Below are 24,991 nucleotides of genomic sequence, written 5' to 3'. Positions count from 1 at the left end.
TCTTTGGCCTCTCTCAGGCAGAAACAACTACTGCTGGCCAACCCAGCAAAGCACAGTCACAGGCAAAGGGGGAGTACTCCTCCTCCAGCTTCCAGCTCTTCTCCTTGATAGAGGTTCATCTTGGTTCCAGAAGTAATCTGATTTTCAGGGGCTTCTTATACCCCTTTCTGCCTTTGAAGTAATGCTACTTCAAAGAGAAGTCTCTGTTGTTTTCAAGATCCTTCCCCGCCCAGGCCAGGCCCCAGACACACACCAGGGGTGGGAGACTGCATTGTGTGAGGGCAGGCACAGCCCTTTCAGGTATAAGTGACCACTCCTCCCCTTCCCACAGCCCAGATGGCCCATCAGGATATGCAGGCTACACCACAGCTCCCTTTGTGTCACTGTCTAGAGGAGAGGTGCAAACAGACCAACTGTCAAACTGATCCAAACAGGAAATCCACAAACAAGCAGAGTCACAGAATTGTTTAAGCAAGAAAATGCCTACTTTCAAAAAGTGGCATTTTCAAACACAATCTAAAAACCAACTTCACTAAAAGATGTATTTTTAAATTGTGAGTTCAGAGACCTAAACTCCACATGTCAATCTGCTCCCAAAGGGGATCTGCACTTGAATAATATTTAAAGGCAGCCCCCATGTTAACCTACGAGAGAGATAGGCCTTGCAACAGTGAAAACTGAATTTGGCAGTGTTTCACTGTCAGGACATGTAAAACACAGAAGTACATGTCCCACCTTTAACATACACTGCACCCTGCCCATGGAGCTATCTAGGGAGTACATTAGGGGTGCCTTACATGTACAGAAAGGGAAGGTTTAGGCCTGGCAAGTGGGTACACTTGCCAAGTCGAAATGGCAGTTTAAAACTGCACTCACAGACACTGCAGTGACAGGTTTGAGCCATGTTTACAGGGCTACTACTGTGTGTGGTACAACCAGTGCTGCAGGCTCACTAGTAGCATTTGATTTACCGACCCAGGGCATTTCTAGTGAACTTTACTCTGGGCTTACTAGTAAATCAATATGCCAATCATGGATAAGCCAATGTACAGAAATAATGTATACAGGGAACACTTATACTTTAGCACTGGTCAGCTGTGGTAAAGTGTCCAGAGCAAACGCAACAGCAAAAACAGAGTCCAGCACACAGAAACAACCTGGGAATTAGAGGCAAAAAGTTAGGGGAGACCATGCCAATGATACCAAGTCTAACAAGGGCCTAGGGGTCTGATTTAGATTTTGGCAGGAATCTTGCTGTCCCTCCATGGTGGCGTTTTCAAGTACTCTGTCAAGCTGATGGATTTCTGCCCGCCCTATTTGGATGTAGGCTGGGTGATCCTCCATTTGCAGTTATAGAGTGTTTTCAGTCGCATAAGCGACTCACCTCCAACAAAGCATTGGACTCCTCTGCTGGCTAATACTACTCCATCATAGTCAGGATAGTAGGATTACACTCAGCCTATTTAGATTCCTCAGCGATGCTGGCACTGTCTTAACAGCAGATTCCTTACAGAGAGATTCCATTGCAGAATGAGTGCAACATTGTACTATTCCTGTGGTTTTGGATGGATGCTAGCATCAAACACCTGATTTACCTTGGCTATTTGTTTTCACCTGCACACCACACCATAAAACACACTCCATATCAAACCATGAGCCTGTGCCATTCCAATGTCAGAGAGCATTGTTCATGAGGACTAGTTCAGTGAAGTCAGGTTTTTTTTTTGTTTTTTTTCTCTGTTTCTTGTTCATTCTCTACTAATTTTTTCTTGTGGGTTATTACATTTATTTAAGTTTATTATTTGACAACTGCAGGGAAGATCATTTTTTACTGCGGGAGAATTGTCAGTCATGGTGGATGAAATTATTAGAGTAGAGCTACAATTGTTTGGAGCCCAGATAAAAAATACAACTATAGCTCAGAAAATGCAAATGTGGGCCGAATAGTTGATAAGAGTGAATGTTGTCACAAGCAACCTGCTCACACAGGAGGACATTAGGAAGAGGTGGAATGACCTGCCAAGGAGAGTCCATTCCCTGCCCTCCAAGCGTCACCAGGAGGCCTATAGGACTGGTGGTGGGTCTCCTAGCCCCTACTTACTACTATATCCTTGGGAGGAGAAGGTCTTGCAGATCTACATCCTGAAAGCTTGACAGGAATCACTGGTGGAGTGGAGACTGGTAAATTATACTTTTGAATGTTTCACTAAATCTAAAAGTCATTTTTGCTTTCAGTTTAGCTGTTGCTAATGTGTTTTGGACCTTTTTAAAAAACATATAAACCTATATATAGTTTTTTGTTGATATTCACAGCATTATTGTTGTTTCTCTCGTTTTAGTATTGATAATATGTTTTGTCAAAATGTGTGTTTTTCTTCATTTTTTTTTTCTTTTTTGTCTTCTTTGTTTGCATTCATTTTGTTGTATTTAAGATTACAGGTTTCAATCTCCATTACATTTTACAAGATGCTTTAGTGCTTGTAAGTGGTTTTTAACCTAATGACATATTTAAGTATGTTCAACTTTTTTGCAAGTGAGGAGTTTCCTGCAGGAACTGCAAGTCCCATTGTTCACTGGGCTTCAGGAGGTGGCCCTTAAGTCATGGACTCCACCTTTGCCTGAAGCATTGAGTGATCCTGCCAAGCACTGTAAAGTGCAGTTTGTTGCCCCGCAGTACGGGAGGAGATTCCTTCAGAGACTGCAAGTCCCATCTTTCACTGTGCTCCAGAAGACGGTCCTTTAGTCACAGGCTCCACCTTTGCCTGCAGCAGTGAGTGATCCCGCTAAGCACTATAAAGTGCAGTTTGTTGCCCTGTGGCACTGAATGTGCTCAGGCCACTCCCACGCAAAGCCCCAGACAAGGACAGGCCCGTCCTGCACCTATTAGTACCAGGAAGATGCAAGGCAGGGCCACCCCCCTTAGACCTGTAATTGGAAGAGGTGAACTTGACTCTGACATTCAGAAATTTCTTGGGGTCTTGGGATGCAATGAGACTATGGTTACTATGTCTTAAAATATCCCTTCCCTCTTATGCAGTGTTTTTCTGACTTGTGGTCAATAACTTTTTCACTCTGTCCAGCGTATGTATTGCTAAGTGTGTTTAAGTCTGCCTTACGGTGGATCCTGTCAGTTTCTCCTTTGTTGGGTGCGCAAAACATTTATGTTTTTTTACGATAAAATGGGAAAACGGAAAGCTACAGATGATACTGGGGAAGGTAGGAAGGCTAGAACAGAGGGCAAGCATTTGGTGTCTAACTGCACATTAGATGAAATTGGAGGTTTAATTGAAGGGGACGAGGGGCTTTTGAATAAAGATGATAGAGGGGTTGGGCAAAAAGGGGGCAGGCCTTGGAGCAAAGGTATTAAGTCATCTCTAATCAAGAGGGGCTTAGTGCAAAGTAAACAAGCAGTCACTGTTAAAGAAGCAACTATGGTTACTAACATTGGACTTCAGCCCTGCATTATGGCAGCTGAGTTAACTACAGGCAAAGGTAGGGATGTAAGTTTCCCAGCCCCCTTTGTGGTTAACGTTGAATGCTCTAATCGGTTTGGGGCACTGCAACCGTGTGAGGGGGAAAGATCTAGGAGTGGTATAACACTAGAAGGGAGAGATCTCAATCAAACCCTGACAACTCAGACAGGGATATTCCTGGCCAGCTAATGTTGGCAAGGGTGGAAACAGAGGAATTAAAGATCCCTGGTAACGCAGAGAAAGTTGATAAGCTAGCTGGCCTCTTAGACAGGACCACTCTAAAGGGGGAGGAGGGACTGAGTTTAAGTGTAACTGGAGTAAAGCAGATGGAAGTGACCTAAATCCTGGTAACAACTAGAAAAGTGTTTCTGCTGGTATGTACTTTTCTACCTCACTCGGCACCCAGAGGGGCTCACAGGGGCCTACTAGGAGCTGTAATTTAAAGGCAAGGGAGGTGGATGGCAGGAGTAGGAGGCTGGATAAAATTAAGCTGCCAGATTTGCAGAATAACCATAATAGGTTCTCTAGGTCCCCCCACCAAAAGAGCCTTGGTGAGTAGATAGACTGCATCACAGTTCCCAGATATGGCAGAGGAGGGAAGTTCATTGCGCCCCGCATATGAGAAATTCCAGGTTTACCACCCAGTAAGGTGACAAGATCTTTTTCATAAATATCCCTAAGTTGCCTGTAGGCTTTAGAGAGAATAATGAATCCCTTATTAATAAAGGCACCCACTTGGTACAGAAAGTTTGTAATTGCTGTTGATTAATCAGGGGGGACATTGTCTCTGTGAGGCACTAGAGTGATCATCACAATAGTTTTGATCACATTGGCATAGCATTTGTTAATAATAACATAAATGAACACTTAGGCCCATATTTATACTTTTTTAGCGCCGCATTTGCGTAAATTTTTGATGCAGAAACGGCGCAAACTTACAAAATACAATTGCATTTTGTAAGTTTGCGCCGTTTTTGCGTCAAAAAGCGGAGCAAATGAGGCGCTAAAAAAGTATAAATATGGGCCCTAATTGCCATAGAGCATAGAGTATCAGTGCATGATGCAATTAAATTCTGCGCCAAGATCACCCCGCCTGAAGCAGTGTACCATCAGGTATATCTAAATTACAGGACTTCCTGCTTTCATTCGCGGGAAGGGGCTAAAGACAGTTTTATCATGTCAGCTGCTTCAAATGTAGATTGGCTCCATGACTATCTGTCAATGGAGAACCCATTTGATCCTGAGCTGATAGTAGAACAGGCAGCCGAGACACTTAGCACTCTTACATCAAGCAACAGCTCAAATATTGCCACTGCACATACCTTACTACTTGCAGGACACAGTTAAGATCCAGGTAAATTAGTAAAGGTAATGTCATGGAATGTGGCTGGTTTACAGGCCATTCTTTGTGATCCTGATTGGTGTGTGTTTATTAATGGTTGCATTCTGTCCAAGCAGGGACCCTCACTCTAGTCAGGGCAAGGGAGTTACACTCCTAAGACAACCCCTGCCCACCCCTTTGGCAGTAAGGCAATGTGCAAACATACACAATTCAAGATATGAATTTTTGAAAGAATAACAGTCTTACTCCACAGAAAACAATGGAAACATCATTGTTACACAAAGTACCTGGTTAGTGTAAAAAATAAACCCTCACAGGTGAGCATGCATCGAAAACGTCAGCAATGCGTTGGTTCCTAACTCGCAAGTGAAGCCGTGCGCCGTTTGTTCTCCAGTCGGGTTGGCGAGGAGTCGATTTCCTCTCCCACAAGAGAACAATGCATCGATTTCTAGGCAGGGCACCTCGTATCTGCGCGGAGTCACGATAACTTTAACTAACAAAAAGGAAAAATCAAAAGCTAACATTTTTTAAAATTGTGATAAAGAATTATTTTTTCATATTTTACAAATACATTAGAACCCTAAGGTAACTGTAACTCGTGCCCCAGCTATGCAGTTTGTTCTTCAATTTGAGTGATGATGCTACTTTTATATTTTTTATGTATTATAGCAGTTGTAATGAATGCTGTAATATATGGGGCAATTACCAGTGCATGGCGACGATGCGAGTTATAGTTACCCTAGGGTGCGAGTTGTACTTAGTTGAAAGAACTCTAAGAATAACTGCTGATTTTTTTTTACGAGTAAAATCAGTACCTAACCATAAAGTGCCTGTAACCTTTTTTTTCAGTGCATTTTTATATATTTTTTTCAATTCTATTTCCTAACAGCAATGTCCCTGTAACCTTAGTTTTTTTTTCAGTGAATTATTTTTTTTATTTTTTTTTTACGTTTAATAGGGCCAACCCCCTATAAGCAACCTACCCTGTGCAGTGCACGGCTTTCGGACTTGTAACTACTCAAGCCTGCATCACGCAGCCCTCTGTTTCTGCATTTGTGTTTGTTTTTTTGCCTTTTGTTTGTCCATCTCTACTCATTTTTTGCCTTCTTATTTTTGCTTCTCTTCCCATTTTCTGTTTGTTTCATACCCACTTTTTGTGTCTTTTTGCTAATTTCTTGCCCTCTGTTTGTGCCCTTCAGTCCTTTTCTTCCCTCTGTTTGTGCCTTTCTGGTCATTTTATGCTCGTTTCTTGACTCTCTGCCCATATTCAGCTTGTTTTTGCCCTCTGTTTCTATCTTTCTGTTAATTTCTACCCTCTGTTTCTGCCTTTCTGTCTGCTTCTTGTCCTCTGTTCATGTCTTTCTGTTCTTTTTTTGCCCTGTTTTTTTCTGTTTGTGCCTTTATTCTCCTTTCTGCCCCTTGTTTTTACCTTTTTGTCCATGTGCTGCCCTCTGTTTGTAGGTCTCTTTCCTTTTGTGCTTGTTTTGTGCCCCTTGTTGGTGCATTTCTATCTGTTTCTGCCCTCTGTTTGTCCCTTCCTGTGCATTTCTGCCCTCCGTTTATGCCTTTCTACTAATTTCTTTCCCTTTGCTTTACCTTTATGCATGTTTTGTGTCCATGTTTCTTCCTTTATGCTCTGTTTTGCTATATCTTTTTGCCTTTTTCCATGTTTCTTCCTTCTGCTCGTTTCTTCACTTTTGTTTCAGGCTTTCTGCTTGTTTCCTGCCTTTTGTTTCTGCCTTTCATCTAATTTCTTGCCCTTATTAAATGCTTTTTTGCTTGATTGATTGATTGAAAAACCTTTATTATGATTATAAAAATAATCATAAAAGCACACGATATTAACAGACATTTACAATTCATATAAAAAATGTAAAAATCACAAGCTTAAAATCCATAAATCTCATCAATACCAAAGGCACATAAGCACACACATTTTAAAAACATGCATTATACAGTGAAAAAAAAATGTATTTAAGAGGAAAATAAAACCTCAGATGATTAAAACCCCATATTCATACCCTTATTCCAGCGGAGTGCACTCTTCAGAAAACCAGAAACTGCCATGCCAACAGTAGGTTCTTTCATCATTTCTAAGTATATAAAAGTGGGCCGGTATTAATAAAAACCTTTGGCTTTAAGAACAGGCAGCAGAAACCTTCTTCTAGGTGGATCGTAATAACTACAGAACAATACCAGATGTTCTAGGGTATGGAGTGAAGCATTGTTACAAGGACAGATCCTTAATCGAAGTTGGCTCATATTTCCCGGGGGGAAAACATAGGCTGTGTCAGACAGAGCCGAATCTGAACCTGGTGAGGAGATTCTCCCATGGGTTTCTAATGAAGGAGAGATAAGGTTGCGGGTCAGGGTTAGTATTTAGAAGCATGAAAGCCCTTTCTGCTTGTTTATTTCCTTTTTGAGATATCTGGGACTGTGAGGGGCTATGGAAGTTGGCATTGCTCTCACAGAGAGGGAGCCGTGAGAGCAGTTTCCTCTGTCTACCTGCCCGCATCTCCATGGGCAGGCACACAGAGGAAACCTGTGCTCCAATAAAGTGAGAGATGTTTGACAGATTTTGTTTCGCCGGAGAACAGTGTTTGCTGTGACTTGGCGGTAGCTTCAAAGCTGCCGCCAAGTCACAGCAGACAGATATGTCCAAGGGGTGGGCACCCGGGATACAGCAGGTGCCGGCCTTGTGGGTGGCAGTCCCGAGGACCATCAGTAGCTTCTTGAGGGGGGGTCACATGGCCCCCCCTCCAATGATGGTATGTAGCCCTGGGGAATAGGTGGCCCCTGGGTCTGTAGGGGGTCCTAAATGGACCCTCTTTTCATTTTTTCTATTTGCCCCAGGGAGGTGTGTTCCCCAGGGCTGCGGGGGGACCGCATGGACCCCCTGCACACAATTGGCTGATTGCCCCACAGAGGTGGCAGTCTCTGGGACTGAGGGGTGATTGGCTGGGCCCCTACATTAGTTCTTATTACTGGCCCAAGGAGGAGGAAGACCCCAGGTTGACGCCAGTCCCCCATGCTTTATTTCTTATTAGTACCCCTGGGAGGTAGTGGTCCCTTGGGCTGCAGGGGGGGCAATGCAGCCCCCCACATGTACTCTGTGACAACCCACAAGGAGGGGGCAGTCCCCTGGGCTGCTGAGGGACAAGAGGACACATTGGGCCAGATGTATCAAACGTTTTTGCATTCGCAGACTTTGCGAATCGCAAAATGTGGCCATTTGCAAACGCAAAAATGTGGTCTGCGATGCATGAAAGGCATTCGCAGACCAAAAATAAGAAATTGCAAAAATTGTGATTTTTTGCATTGCGACTTGGTTTTGCGAGTCGCATTTTGCATCTTGCAATTTGCGACATGAAATACCGAATCGCAATTAGCTATTCGGTATTTCAAGTAGGAAATTGCGAGACTCAAAATGCGGCTCGCAAAACCAAGTCGCAATTCGATGCACCAAAAAATTGCAAATTGCGATTTTTCGCAGAATGGCATTTTGCACATGCAAAATACCACTAAGTGAAACCAGGTGGTAACCAGGTGCAATCTATATAAAGAGGCCCAGAATGCCTCAGACTCTTTTCCACAATGGCTGCACTCTACATCATGGCGAGGAGAATGAGGATCTTGGCAGGTTTGAGGAGAGGGAGGAGGAGACAGGAATGCATTTTCAGAGTGCGCATTACACTTTTTGATCAGACTGAGGAGGAAATATTTGAGAAGTACAGGTCGAGCTCAGCCATGATACTTGACCTGATAGCTGAGCTACAACCCATATTGCAGCGCACAACACATAGGACTCATAGCATCCCCACCCATGTGCAGGTATTATGCGCCCTCCACTTACTCGCCTCAGGGAGCTATCAAGGGGTCATAGCAGCAGCTGGAGGGGTCTCACAGAGTACCTCTCTAGATTTGTCAATGCATTTATCAACGCCATGCTGAGCAGAATACACCAGTACATCAGATTCCCCCACACCCCACAGGAAGTACAGCAGACAAAAATAGATTTCTACCAGATAGCACAGTTCCCCCATGTGCTAGGTGCCATAGATGGGAAACATGTAGCAATCTGTCCACCATCAGCCACAGAGTATGTGTACCACAACCGTAAATACCAACATTCCATGAATATCCAGGTGATATGCAATGCCTCCTATATCATAGCTTATCTTGTGGCCAGGTACCCAGGGGGCACACATGATTCATACATCTTTCGCCATAGCGGCATTCACACAAGACTGCTAGCTGGGGAGTTTGGTGAAGGATATCTACTAGGTATTGTCCATCTGTACCCTGGTGCATTGATGGTGTGCTGAGGTCAGATGGCTCGGTTACTCATTATACCGTCTGTTCCTTCCAGGAGACAGTGCCTACGCAGTGTGCACCTACATGATGATGCCCTAACTAAATCCTACAACACCTGCTGAACGGAGATACAATGCAGCACACAGGGCAACCCGCAACATTGTGGAGCGCACCTTTGGGCTGCTGAAGAGTCACTTCTGGTGCCTCCACAAAAGTGGAGGGGCACTACAGTACAGCCCAGAGACAACATGTAGAATAGTGGCTACTTGTTCAATCTTGCACAATATAGCTAGCACCAGGGGCACACCTGTGGAAATATGTGATTCTGAATCTGATGAGGATGATGATCCCATACCACCCCTACAGCCAGCAGACCAGACCAGTGCAGCAGAGGGCAGGCAAAGGCGTGCTGACATCACGCACCACCATTTCAGATGTAAGTATGAACAACACAAATCCACTGACAATTGTACTTGTATTAAGTAAATTTATTACCTTAATGTCATGTAATATCAGTTCCACTAGTAGCAACAAAAGTAATTGAAACAATAAACAAAAGCAGTTAACAGATATTCACTATTCCTTCATAGTTTCCTTATGGCACAAACATTTACAGTCCCCTGTGGCCAATACACTCATTTCCTCCGGCCACGCAAGCCACTAAAGTGCGCAGTTGCCTCACTGGCACCTCTATTTTCTGCCTCAGTGACAGTGCTGTGCCTGGCACTGCAACGTCTGGCATCTGTTGTGGGCACAGCTAAGCTGCTGAGGCTTGATGTGTCATCCGTGTCCCCCAGCCCCAGTTCACTTGGTGTTGCTGACCGGTTACCCATAATATTGTCTATCACATTTGTGATCTGCACCAGTCCTTGTGCCACATCCCTACTGCTGTGCGCTGCCTCTACCTGTGCGGCCACAGCACGCTGCGATATGAGGGCTGTTGAATTTGCCAGCCTATTGACAGAGCGACAAAAACCGCTAAACATACCCATGAAACGTCTCTCCTGCCTGCTGTGGCTCACTCTGTCGTGGCGCAGTTCGTGACACAGTTCCCTCACTGCACTAGTCAGCTCCCTCATATCCTCCGATGCTTGGATCTGTCCCTCATGCAGCTGTTTGATGCTCGCATTGAGACACTCCAGCTTGCAATGCAGCCCCCCCCATGTTTGTATTGTGTGCTTGCATCTGCCTTTGTAATGCAGAGATTTTTTTGTTTTGTAGGCGCTACTGCTTTAACATAGCCGATTCCAGGCCACCGAACACTGATGGTCCCTCACCTGCCTCAAAAGCCTGTGCGCCTGCATACGTAGGCATCATGTGGGGTGTTGTGCTATGCTGTGGACGGGGCTTCTGCATCTGAGTGCATCTGCAACTTGGGGAAGGTGTGTGTGAGTCATCCTGCTGCTCATCAGAGTCCTGACTCAGTTCTGGTAGTGGCAGTGCCCTGGGCCTGCGTCGGATGGGTGCTATGTTCTGTGACTCGCTTGTATTAGAGTCAGAATCAGGTTGGGTGTCTGTTTCCCCTGCAATGGCACATGCTGTAGCTGCTGGGCCTGGGCCACATGCAACGACAAAATGCCGCATGTCAGTTATGTATGTATCAATAAAGGTCACACAGTGGTAATGAACGTACAGTTACTTCTCATCACAATGTTGTGGGTGTTGTGGTCTTCTGTGTGTCGCTCTGCCTATTACATTGTATGTGCTACTTTCAGCTCTGGGTTGTGGACTACCACTCCCATAAGGCATTGTTGAGCTGCTTCTAAGATGTGGAATGGACTACTTCTCACAATGCTTTGCCCTACTTGCTAATTTCTAAGGGGCTTTTGTGCATACACATATGGGGTTACATTTCAATATTGCACTTACCTTTACTTGCACTTGGTGTGCCGGATGTATCAATGTCAGTGACCCCACTGACTGCTTCTGGGAGGAGTGTGGACTCCACTAGGTCTTCCTTCGGGGTGGAGCGTGTCTCTGTGGGTTGTCCGCCTCCTGTGCTCCTGGCCTCCTGCAGTCGTCTTGCCACCCTCTCCTTGGCACGGGACCGCAGGTCGTACCACCTCTTCTTAATTTCCTCCACAGAGCGCTATGCTACTCCAACACTGCAGATTTTGGTCTGGATATCTGCCCAGAGTCTGCACTTTTCACTCTCAGGCACCTGGAGTGAGCTTTTGCCCAACAAACGGTCATGGCTCCTGACCACCTCCTCTGTGATCACCTCCAGCTCTTGCTCACTAAACCTTAGTTTGCGCTTCCTTTCTCCCTTCTCCTTTCCCTGTGCAGAGGTGTCCATGGTTGTTCTGCAGTGCTGCCTTCTTCAGAGACTTGCTCACTGTGGCTGGGCTGACTCTCTCTGAGTGCTAGTTTGGGTGTGGCACCTGCAAACTGCCTGGGATGACTCACTTCCTGCTTGTGATGTCATCAGGCTCCTCTAGGTGTGCGTTCTCGCAAGTTGCGATTTCCAATTACCGAATCTCAATTTGCGAGAATGCAAATTGTGACTCAGTATTTGGGCCTCGCCAACCACAAATAGCGAATTTTAAGAAATCACTCATTCCGATTCGCAATAGTGATACATGGCCTATTGCGACTCGGAAATAGCGATTTCTTAAAAATCGCTATTTGTGATTCGCAAGGCCATTTCATGATACATCTGGCCCATTGTGCACTGCAGGCCTCACCAAAAAAATGCTTCACAAATATCTCTGGGACCCCACCACCTGAGATAAGGGGCCCTGGTGTCTCCAACCTGGCCCCTTTTCCTTTTTTGGCAGCCAATCAGCGTGAGTTCGCCTATTTTCACAAATCATTATATATATATATATATATATATATATATATATATATATATATATATATATATAAACTGTAAGGTGCTGCGGACAGTGGGCACCGAAAGACTGACACTCAAAGGCTCATTGTTTGCAGAAAGGTTTGGTGGCAACTCATTTTGATCTCAAAGAACTGGCTGAGAAGAAGATCTCTTTGAGATTGAAACGTTTTGCCATTAAACCTTTCTGCAAACAACAAACCTTGGAGTGCGAGTCTTTTGGTGCCTGTGATCAGCTGCACCTTACAGTTTGATTTTAGCAGTGGCTGGCGTCTGTGACTCGCACTGACCGCGCTATGGTGGATGTGGCCAGGTCGTGCCAGAATCTATACTCACCAGTATATATATATATATATATATATATATATATATATATATATATATATATATGCACACACACATATATATAGATACATACACATATTTCTATATAAATAAAAATATACATACACGCACACATATATGTCTACCTATATATATTTTTTCCTTTTTTTTTCTTTTAATAACTCAAAAACTACTGAACAGATTTGCACCAAATAAGCATGTGATTGCAGATGGTCCCTAACTTTTTTATCCATTTTTCAGTTTTTGCTGATGTTTTCCTGACTCTGATGGTGCCCTGGGTACTGCTAATCAGTCCCAGGGCCTGTGCTCTGTTTAAAATGAGTATGCAAATTAGGCTAGTTATAATTGGCTAGGTCTCCCTACCTATAAGTCCCTAGTATATGGTATGACATGTAGGTTTAGGGTCCCCAGCATAAGTGGTGGACCCATAGGTGCCCAAGGCCCAGGGTCATTTTAAAGGCAGGCCTGCCTTGCTGGCTGCTTTTAAATTAAAGTTACATACAAATTCGTCTGTGAAATTAAAAGTACTTGCAAAGTCTTAAACAAACTCTTTTTTACATATGAGTCACCCTAAGGTGTGCCCTAGGTGCCCCAAGGGTAGGGTGCAGTGTAACTATAAGCGGGGGCCTTATAAAATATGGGGCATATTTATAATCACCCAACGCCACCTTGCACCACATTAGCGTCATTATTTTTTATGTTAATGTGGCCCAACGATACCGAAATCCCTGTGCCGTATTTACAGAGTGGTGCAATGCATGCATTGCACCCCTCTGTAAAACTTTGCTCTACATTATGCCTGCGCCAGGCGTAATATACGCAAAGGGGGCATTCTCCCATTGGGGGGCTGTAAAAAATGGTGCAAGGAAATCTACTAGATTTCCTTGCACCATTTTTTACAGCACTTTTAACCCCTGCTCTGTGGGGGCTTCCAATATTTAGAATGGGCCCCTATGTACTCTGCAGGAATAGCGCCAACATTTTGGTGCTACTCCTGCAGAGTATATCAATAGCGTCACATTGAATGACACTATTGCCCCCTTTCCTGCACCATGGTGCACCATATTTTTAATACAGTGCACACATGGTGGCGGTAGGGGGGGCGCTAAGGGGCGCAGGGAAAGTAGTGCTGCAATTGGTGCCACACCACTTGCCATAAATCTGCCCCTATGTTTTATAAGCCCTGGTGAGGAAAAATAGACAAATTCTTTTCTCCCTTATTGCAGTGAATATGCTCCATAGGATAAAATGGGGAGACATTATTTTAATTATTAAAATCTACAAAGGAGCTAGATATGGCAAGTTTGCTCTCAAACTGACATAATAAATGCAAGAACTTGCCGTTGTTGGATTTAATCTAACTAATTTGGGGACAGAGTTTTAGAACCCTTCCTAAAAGTTCCGAGTCTGTAGAGCTCTTGTCTGATTGGTCAGCCTCTGGCAGCCTGCCCAGGCTGCATTGATGAGGTGTGAAGTTGCCTGGGCTGAATACAAAGGAAGTGCTAGGTGAGGAGTGTGGTAAGGATTTTTGCCATACCAGTGGGTGGGCTCAGCCAGACCTAACCTCCAAAATTAAGTTTCAGCCATTTTGTATTTTTAAGGAATGCTGCTGCCCGGGATTGATTTTTGCCACACTTCCCAGGAAGTGGTCATCCAAGGGGGTAGCCTTTGATTGGACAGTTGGCACTCCTTGCTTTCCACCCCAGGAGCAAGGATAAATATGGCAGAACTACACCCACACCGCAGATCCCTACAGGAAACAACAAAAGAAGAAGAAGGACTGCCCTGCTGGACCCTTGACCTGCACCAAGACACTGTACTCTGAAGGACTGCAGCAGCTGCACACTTGAGCTTCACCGCTGAAAGGACTTTGCCTGTCTTCAACTGATTGAAGAAGGGAGTCCTTGCTTGCTGCAGGTGAGAAATAGCTAACCAGAGTCCCTTGCATCAAAACCTGAAGAAACTGACCAGCTGGGAGCAAATCAAACCTTCTTGAACTTTAGGGTGAGCTGTGGACTTCTAAAAGAACTTTAAAGACCTCCTGGAAGAAGATCCTGAAGTTTGGAGATGTTTGGCAAACTTTTGAAAAAAAGCTCCACAAGGGGACCGAACCGCGGGGTGAGTCAAGCCGACTTATCTCAACTGCAACCCGGCTTGACTTGCAGTTTGTCCTGCTGATAAGCTCCAGAGCCCCAGTCTTCCAGGATTTCAATGGGTGCTCCTGGAAAAGTGAACCGATGACTTTGCATCGAAATTGGCTTGTTGTGGAGGGTCGACCCCAGTTGGAAGGAAAATGCTCAAAAAAAGTGACAAAGTCAGAATGTAAAAAGTTGACTGGGACTTCCCACTCAGCATATCCGAGGAGGGATCCAGGGTCGTCGGACTAAGATTCAACTTTGGCCCGGATGAAGATTTTGCCTCCTGAAAAATCATTTAAGTCTGAAGGTAAAATTCTTCACCAAGGTCTCCTGCAGCATGTATTCAAAGAGGGATCCAGGGAGGTTGGCTCGGATTGGTGACTTTGTCCCACTGAAGAAAATCTTCAACAATAAGACTAAGGCGGTCATTAAGACTTCTTGGCTGCGGACGGCGATAGACACCTTCAGACTGGCGGGGACCAATTTTCTGCCGGACACATTACGAGGCTACACACCGCCAAGGTTTCTACCGCAGTCGCATCACTAGCAAAACCATGGCGGAAACCAACAGTGTAAAAGGAGAAACTCACTTTTAGGAAGTCATAAACGTTTAGAGCCGCCATGGAACCTGAACTTGAAGCCCTCCCCCTGCTTGCACAATGACTCCAGAACTAGTGACGAAGACAACAGCCATAAGTACACCTACCCAACACACTCTGGAGGGAAAGGCATTAGTACACACGCACACAACACTCACACCCGGGACGGCCTGCGATGGCCACATACACACGTAACCACACACCCATGTGAACACACACACACCTACATACACACATGCACACACATACTACACACACGCACATCCAAACTACCACACCAAGGACAACACACACACATGCCATTCACACACCAGCCCCCACACACATCAACGCCACTATCCAACACAATCATACACAACAGCACCAAGTCACACAATGACATCACAACCGCAACTACACAAACGCTATGCCAAGCAATCGCACTGAACACCTAAACATGACAGCACATAGTGACGACATCATGTAACAACACCACACATCTGAACAACACTAACACACTGCCTTAGAACATTCCATATGTCACACTATGCCCCCACAACACATAACACAAATGATAGCGCCATCACCACAAACACAGATGCATACACAACAACCACATAAGGGTACACAACTCCACCATAACACATGGCAACTCCGACAATATACAATTGAGCTACACACATGCATGTACCAAACACAAACATTTGCTACATAATAATGAAAGCAGGACTAATGGCAGAGCCACACACACATGCAGCCCAGGCACAACAGCTAGCACAACCAACATACACACACAAACTAAAGCCCACAAACACTAAACAGCCATGTAGAAAGAAAGGCACGACCAATATGCTTCACTCAAATCTAACACCAAGCTATCCCAGATATACTATTAAGGTGAAATGGAATAATAAATAACTATTTACAGTCATATGGCATTGGCCCGTTAAATTTTCAAACATGCTAACGGCACAAATGGCACCTCACTGTCCCCCTACTTGACTCCTGATGCAAAATGACCTCCACAGGAAAGGGGCATCAAGGGGACAGGCAGGTACCTCAGGGATGAGGAGGGGTAAGTTGGGGGTTTGGGCTTGGGAAGGGGGTCCTTGGAATTTAATTCTGGGCATGGGAGGGGGTTCTTGGGTTTTGGTCTGGGCTTGAGAGGGGTGTCCTTGGCCTTGGGCATGGTAGGGGCAGACTTCTTTTCAGGGGAAGGGGCATGGACACTACCAGGGGGGCAGCAGTGGACTTGTAGGTTGAAGGGCTCGACTTGAGGAGGGACACAGAGAGCTTGTGGGTTTCACAGGGTGGTGGATGGTAGGGAAAGCTCTGCGAGGAAATATTTCTTTGTTACATTGGAGTTGTCATGGCAGAAGGGTTTGGGAGTGGAGAGAGAGAGGGAGTGGTTGTGAAATGTGTCTTGGTGCATGTCTTGGGTGCAGGTGCTTGCGTGGAATGCTTGTGGGTGCTGGGTGTCTGTTGGGTGGGTGAGTGCTGGCATATAGGTGTCTTTGGAGGGGGAGGTGCAGGGAGATGCTGTGGTGGATGGGTGAAAGTCTGTTGGGGTGGTGTCTCCAGGTAAGGTACATATGCTGCATGTGGGGTGTCAGTGGTTGTGGTGGGTGAGGATGTGGTGACTAGGATGGATGTCTGCTGGTGTGCTATTGTGCTGACTGTGGGTAAGATAGGAGTGGTGGCAGGATCTGTGAATGATGGTGTGGTGGCAGCAGGTGTATCTGGTGTAGTGTCTGTAAAGGAGGGGGTTGTGGGGGGAGTCAGTGCAGGGAATGGATGTTGTTGTGTCTGCAGATGGGTGTTACTTGTTTGCAGGCCGGTGGGGCGATTGTGTTTGACTAAGCTACCATTGTCTGTTAAGGTGGATGCATGCTTGTGTGTACGTGTGCTTTGGATGGGTATGGGTAGAGGAGTTTGGGATTTGGTAGAGGTAGTTGGAGGGGGGACGGAAGACAAAGAGCTGCCATCAGAGTAGAGGCCAGAGCCTGAAAGGATCTCTGTAGGCCAGCCATGGCACTGTGAATGCCCTCCAGGAAAGCAATGCTCTGTTGGACTTGATCTGCCAGTCCCTGGATGGCAGTCACGATGGTCGACTGACCCACAGAGATGGACCTCAGGAGGTCAACATCCTCCTCACTGGGGCAGGGGCAAAGGTGCCTGCAGTGAAGGAGACACCCACCTTTCTGGGTGAGTTGTCACAGGCAACTGGGCAGGGAGCAAAAGGGAGGGTGGTGGTAGTAGGAGGGGTGACAGACAAAGATGATGCTGGGGCCATCCCAGATGGGTCCGCCACCACCAGGGAGTGTCCACTGGAGGAGGATTCTCAAGAAGAGGTGGTAGATCCAGTCTCCCCCATGGCACTCCCCTCGCCATCTGTCTCACTGGGTCCCTCGCTCTCGCTGGTGCCAGCTTCCTGGGTCCCATGGACTGCTGCTTCCCCACTCACCAGTGCCCCTTCTCCTTCACCAGACAATGCTAATGCACACAAAGAGAGAGAGAGAGAGAGAGAGAGAGAGAGAGGGGCAGGGGGAGAGAGACATATGGGGGAAAAGGTTCAACATTTACCTCCCATAGACACGGCCAAAACATGTTCATTTGTGACAAAACATATCATACATGGCCAATGCCAATTGCAATCACACTTCATCTATATCATGTCTTTACATGTCACTTCTACCCACACCTCACACCTACATCAATACCTAAGTAGGACAGCACTACTGTAGTCAACCCTGTGATGCCACTCAAAGCCTTCTTAGCTGGCACAGCATGTATAAATACACATCTTAGTTCTACATATCCCTTACACCCATAGGATGTGCAGATGACTGAACACAACACATCAGACCTCTACAGTAGCAACACTTGAAAAGTCCATCGCCTCTGTGACATGTCAATCACAGGGAAGACAACTCCACTCACAGACCACACTGCACTTACCTGTCACATTACATGGCTACCCACTCGGTACAGTGATACCATTATGGAGAACAACTCTGAGTTTGCCAATACAAGTCAGACACCCAAGCAGTTCACATCTGATATGTACCGTGTGAATCAATGGTACCCATCACAGAGCCAGTGCAGCTGACACCCAAAACACATGACAGTACTCAGCACACTGCTAAGTGCACCAACAATGGGCCATGTACCACATATAACATATCCATACACATCCACTGAGTAAAGTATCAGTACAGAAGTACCGCTGGAACACACATGTAACATCATGGACCACTTCCAATGCCACCACACATGCAAGTACACCAGTTGGACTACACACCATGACAAATCCAGCCTCACACTAACCATTTCACATTTGGCTAAACCTGTCAGAGAGGCCAGACAACACATATCTCAGAGGGCTAAGTTTAGCATTCATTAGACACACATGGACAAACAACACTAAGGTCCTCATTATGTCGTTGGCAGTAAAAACCACCTACCGCCACGGTGACAGCTGCCAAAATACTGTTACTGTGGCTACCATCCCTCCACCATACTATGATCACTGCCGGACTTCCGCCACAAGAAGGGTGGAAATCTGGCAGTGATCATACTGGTGGATGGTGGTAAGCAGCCAATGCTACCACCAGCACTACCACGCCAGTTGAACGCCGCCAGCCGTATCATGACCTGTGATACGGCCTGGCAGTGTTTTGCTGGTGGGCGCTGCTGGTGGTAGCAGTGCCCCTTCCCATTCCTTGCAGGAAGACCACTTAGAAGAATGCAAGTTGAGCTTCCGACGAGGGGGTTGTTGTGTGTGTGTGTGGTTTTGTGTGTGAATGCTTCTGTGTGTGTAGTGTTGTCTGTGTGTGTGTATGCATGTGTGTGAATGCGTGTAAGAATGATAAGGTGAGTGCTTGTATGCATGTCAGTGTGAATGTGTGTAAGAATGTGTTTGAGCATGACTGGATGTATGCAAGTATGAATGTGTGTATGCTAGTGTAGGTGAGTGAGTGGGTGTATGCATGGTGTGTGTCTGCGGGTGTGTGCGTGATTGGGGGTGGGAGGATAGGAAGGGGGGAGGTTGGATGGAGGGGGCATCAGGTGGGTGTGGAGGGGGAGCCACCTACCGATGACAGGGAAGGAATTCCCTGTCACAGGTAGGGCCTACCGCCATGGTTATCGTGACGTTCCTAAAGCCACGAAAACCCTGTTGGCAGGCAGGCTCAAAATGCCACCAGCGGTACTATGCTGGCCACTGGGCTGGAGATGGACATCTCCGGCCCAGCTGCTGCTACCGTTATGGCGGTCTGAGTGGAGAAGTGGCGGGTTGGCTGCAGCCAACCAGCCATTCTCATAATGTGGTGGTATGCACCAACAGTCTGTTGGCGGTACTGCCGCCGCATTGCCACTCACCGCTGGGGTCATAATGTCCCCCTGACTGTATACCATTTACACAAACCACTACCGCATAAGACAGCCTGAGGAGACTGAATCCAAATTGTAAATCACATCAATCCCATGTGTTATGCAAACCCAAAACACTCAATATTTGCCACTACCAATTGGCCAAGTCAAGCTGTAATAGTCACAGATGTGCCCCAAATATTCATCTTGACATGATGCAGGCAGTCTCTCAGCATTGTAGCATATGATTTGCTAGGCCTTTGACATACATGCCACGTACACACCATGGTGGCAAAATAGGGATCACCCAGGGCACTTACTACCTCTAGAACCATCCCATAGGTTTGAGGGCCACATACCCCAAAGTAAAGCTTCTAGTAATGCATGATCTGTGCATTCAGGTCACATATATTCTACATATTGCAGTATCCCAGTTTGGCTACCAACACAAGCCTTACAGGCAGCAGATCACTCATATATCCCAGTCAGCTTTCAGGCTTATACTCCTGTCACAAGTGGGTCATTTATGTAATGGAAATATATTGACAGCCCCACAACCTGTCAATACCAGATACAGTAAATTATGTAAATAGTCCCAGTGATAAAAGGAGAGTCAAACAGTAGCATTTACAGGTTGGCATCACAGATGGGAGTAACCTGACACCTCCGAGCCACTAATGCAGATGGATGGAGCTGGTCAAACACAATGATTAGGGTGATCCAAACATTCACATGCATTGCATGCCCAGGATAGAGTCAGACATGTGCCTATGTCCTCAGTGCATATCCACATTACTGACATGTAGAGGAATGGAAATGTGAGATGTACATCCACTGACATTACAGCATGGCAACACATTTTCTAAGATACTCTGCCAGGTTGCCAAATACCATTTGCCAATGGACGATGAAAATGTAACATAAACAACAATGTCAAATTGTCTGCAGTGAGGCACTCAATCCTAATTAAGGGCTGCCAAGTTCCAGGATACAGTCAGTACTCACCTCCTTGTGGCTGCTTTGCTGCCCTCAAACTCCCATCCACCCCAGGGTAGGCCACCACCAAAAGTGGGACATTAGGGGGGTCAGGGTCCGACGAGCACTCCTCCATTATTGGGAGGACATCCCCAGCTGGGTTTTTGTGGTCTTCCGGGCCCAGCGCATAAGGTCCTTCCACCACTTGCGACAATGGGTGTTCCACCAGGCATGGACCCCCAAGGTTCCCCCTTGCTTGGCGATTGCACGCCAGATCAGTTTTTTTTCTGATGGGTATTTACCTGCATGGGTGACCCGGTCAGAAGGAGAAAGTCATGTAGACTGGCATAATACCAAAAGCAGTGGACTATACACAGCAGACTCATCAAATGCCCATGCATACACATTGTTACAGTTGGAATGCCTTAACTCCATGCACCCTGCATGTATGTGCTCCCAGACTGCCACACTTACGCCATTCACCCTCACACACCCCTATAACATATGACTATAGCATTGGGCTCACCTGCTCCTCTGGTGCCCCATACAGCTGTCCATACAGGGGTAGGACCCATTCACCATCTTCTCAATCTGGTCTTGGGTGAAGGCTGAGGCCCTATCACCTGCAAGACGTGGCATTATGGCTCCCAAAGAAAGTACACAGCAGCTCATGTCATGGAGGTCTTCCTTGCATGAGTGTCAGGAGTCAAGTGAGCAAGGCTACAGAAAATGGCAGTCACGGCCGCCACATACAGGACCGTCACCGCTGAAGGTGATCGCCATTGACCTTAGTCTCCCATAGGCAGCAATGTCAACCAATGAGAAGTTGCACGGTGGTTGCGACCGCCATGATGACATACTTGCAGATTTAGGTCACTTCCAACTGTCCTGTCCATTTTATCCACATATCATGCCTTGCTGCACAAATATAAGTGTGCCATATATGTTTTTTTTACCAGAATGCGGAGTAGGCCTATGTTATGCCATCATGGTTAGGCTGATACATGTAAAATGCAGGGCACAGTGACGTAATATGGCTGGCTGTCACATGACATGCATGTCCAGATGCTTTGATCTTATTGGTTTTCATGGCGTTATGATTTGTTTGACTGTACCTAACTGGCCAATTTCTGGGAGTTTTCTTGGGTCTATTTCATTACATTTTAGCCACAACAGCACTGTAACACTATATAATGAGAGATAAGAATAGTCCTAAATGTTTATAATGAGGATAGGAAAGTCAAATCTGAATACATGTCTTCTTCAAGACTTTTGTAATATCCTCATCACAAATACCTGGGTGTACTTTATCCCATATATTATACTTCTCCATTTCCCGTCAGTAACCAATAAGGATTGGTGACTTGTGATATACAGCCAATAGACACAGGAGCAGACACACAGAGACTGAAGATAATTGTGTTTAATGGTTAGTACGTTAATGGATAAAAACAAAAACAATTGGGCAGAAACCTGTGGCCATAAATGAATTATCTTTGTTCATGTAAGTGATATATTTGCCACTGTGCTGTGAGTCCAAACTGTTTAGTTTGATTGAGAAACTGAAGCAGTGTAGCTGGAGGGCCTGTCTATTATGAATGTCAACCAGGAGTAATGTGAGAAAGCAAGCATGCACTCAAATCACAGCATTCCTCAGCTGTTTCCCTAATCAAAGTTGAGCAAATAATAGCTGTAATGATTAAGCAGCAGGCCACAACACAGTCAACGCATAATAATAATAAAAAGCGTATCGATGTTTGAAAGGAATTAAGTAAACCCAGTCAATGAAGGGTAACTTTTCATTCATATTAATCGCCAGCTGGGCAGTCATTGATCCAATCATTTGCTTGCCTAACTGTTTCATTTCCTTCTGTGCAATCAATCCCCACCTCCCTGTGCTACTGTCTGCAGCTGCTCAACATAACAGACGGATAAGTCTCTCGTACATTAGAAATATTGCTGGGGAAAAGAGAAGCACTAATGCGTGGAGTAACAGCACTACAAGGCCTAGATTTAAAAAGTTGTCACGCTGTGTGGTACAGCAACCAAACTTGCTGCACTGTACCTGAAGGAGTGAGCAGGAGAGAACATGATCTAGTGACACGCACACACCTTTGTACCGTAGTGGAAAGGTGGCTGCTTCATGTCTAACATACGTTTAGTATTGCAAGGCTACCAATCCACTAACAGAATACCGTGCCTAGATAAACGTAAAAAATGTTTCCCCTTTGGTTGTTTGCTACACAGTTTGCCACACATGCAAAGTCAGAAAAGTTAGGAGAAATAAAAACATACATTTTTCACACTTGCCTCAAAGATCCTTTTTTTGCCAAACCCTGACAGCTCCTGATAGTAGATACAGCTTTCATCACACCATGGGTGGTTGCATGGGATCTCCCATGTACCACCCATGGAAAGTAATACAAATGATACTGCTTTGTATTACTTTTAGCAACTTCCCATCACAAAACATAAATAATTGTCAAATAAACATTTCACGTGGTTTGTATCACTATTGTGGTGCGAACCCGGTGCAAAATGTTACCAAATTTGCCCCGCTACTGAAGCCTAAGTTCAGAGAGCTGAAACAATGCAGTCTGCCAGGCTGCCTGAGGCCTATTCTTAAATGAAAAATTTCCCATTCAATTATTTCGTACATTTGTAAAAACATTTTTCTGCAGAAGCTGTATTTCACAATATGGTAGTCAGCAGAAATGTTGTCTCGTACATATTACGGCCTAAATATTGTTCACCAAGAAGTTATCCCATGGGGGGTGCTTGCTTGCGTGCGCGCGCGCACGTGAGAGAAAAAGGATATTTTGAGTGTTATTCTGGTACAGCACCATAGCGGGAGTAATTGAATGATTTCAAATGTTTTCTATAAATGAAAATTACAAGATTCATGCAGGGAGTTCAAACATGGCCCGTACTATAGAAAGCACAGAGAGCCCTCTCTTAACGGAGATGAAGATCAAGAACCGCAGTTTATACTAAAACAACTTCAGAGATTACATATTAAAGCGCAGTGTGATGCGCCGTCAGTTAAAAATAGAATATCTCCTAGAAGTGCTTCCTGCTCCTTCAGACAGGACTTCAGTAGGCAAAGTCCATAACCTGATGAGAATAACAAAGACAGACAGGATAACGCCCCCCATTGCGCAGGATTGAAATGTACGGGCCAAGACTGGAGGAACAATTACACTGTAAAGTAAATCACACCTCAAAGGGGACTGTCGTTAATCTCGGTGACTGTCCAGCTAATACAATCTGTCTGGAGCAGATTGTGAGAAAGCCAGTGAGCAGAGTTTACAATAATTCTGCACCCTTCCACAGATACAGAGGAAGAAATGTTATTTCTGAGTCAGCCGTATCCTGGAAGCTGCGCCAGATAATTACATCGCTGACTTTCTGCGCATCTCACTCATTCAGACTCGTCTCTATCGAATCCATCAGATTGACAGCCGCTTTTCTCATTTGCATACACACATGATCCTGATCCATGGGTTTTGGGAATAAGATGAGGGAATCGGTGGTTCAACAACAGACTCCAAAAGGTTTTTGCACAGCATTTTAGTTGAATCGCTCCCTGATTTTAGCAGGTGCACGGTGATATACTCCTGTTGTGTACCCACTTCATTTATAGGTCTCTTAGCGCTCCTGGTCCTCAGTAAGTACATTTACAAGGGGACGTGTATACCTCGATAAATCTTTTGAATCGCATGGAGTATCCTAGTAATGCAGTGACTATCGAATCATATACTAACATCTATAATCAAACCATTCTAATCAAGAATAACCACTACTCAGAAAAGAGTTAACAATTTTTATTTCCCTATTGCTTACAATTCTAAATAATCCGTTAGTTCAAGCTTTATTCAGATCAACTCTTTAATAATTTATTAGCTAAACAACATTATTTCATAAGGAAGCATGATATGACAATGCAATATCATAAGCTATGAATACCAGCATTAATAATGTAATTCAGAAATTAGGTTGTCAGTCATTTGTCACTGTCAATGTCACCCCTAACAGCTTACCTAACCAAAATTAGCATCAGCATGTGGGACTTCATGCGAAAACACTTTGGTAAAACATTAATTTGAAAAAATCTACCTAAGTGAGAATCTCTATAAACAGCGCAGTTGGTACCTAGAAGGAAAGGCATAAAATCGTCAGTCACATTTTCATAGCTTCTTATCCAGGATGGATCAGCAACAAGTCAGTCTTTGTCTTCAGGTCATCAAACAGTCAGCTAAGGAGCAGGCTCACAGAGTATGAACTCAATATCAGCACCTCGGACAGCGTCTCCTGGTGTCATCGATTGTCATCCTGCAATTCTCCTAAATTCTGAAGTCTTAGGCCCTTGTCATGACTTTTTATTAGGGTCTCCCAGTCCAGCCCCCTAATTGCCAACTGGTCAGTCAGCAGATATGACTTTAACCTATAGCTTTTGTTGACCAAATCTACTGACTTTCATATGTCCTTATTCACAAGAAGCTGATTGGTTCTTCATGTGATGCCTTCATCATCCGGCCCTTCAGGTATCAAAATTGTTGCATTTGGCTCTCCAGTCAGTGCCTCTATTGTTCAAGTCCTGGGAAAGTACATTTAGCTTGCTC

The sequence above is a fragment of the Pleurodeles waltl genome, chromosome 1_2 (genome assembly GCF_031143425.1).
Source record: "Pleurodeles waltl isolate 20211129_DDA chromosome 1_2, aPleWal1.hap1.20221129, whole genome shotgun sequence".
NCBI classification, from domain to species: domain Eukaryota; kingdom Metazoa; phylum Chordata; class Amphibia; order Caudata; family Salamandridae; genus Pleurodeles; species Pleurodeles waltl.
The sequence above is the reverse complement of the archived record's forward strand: the minus strand, read 5'-3'. Positions refer to the sequence as shown.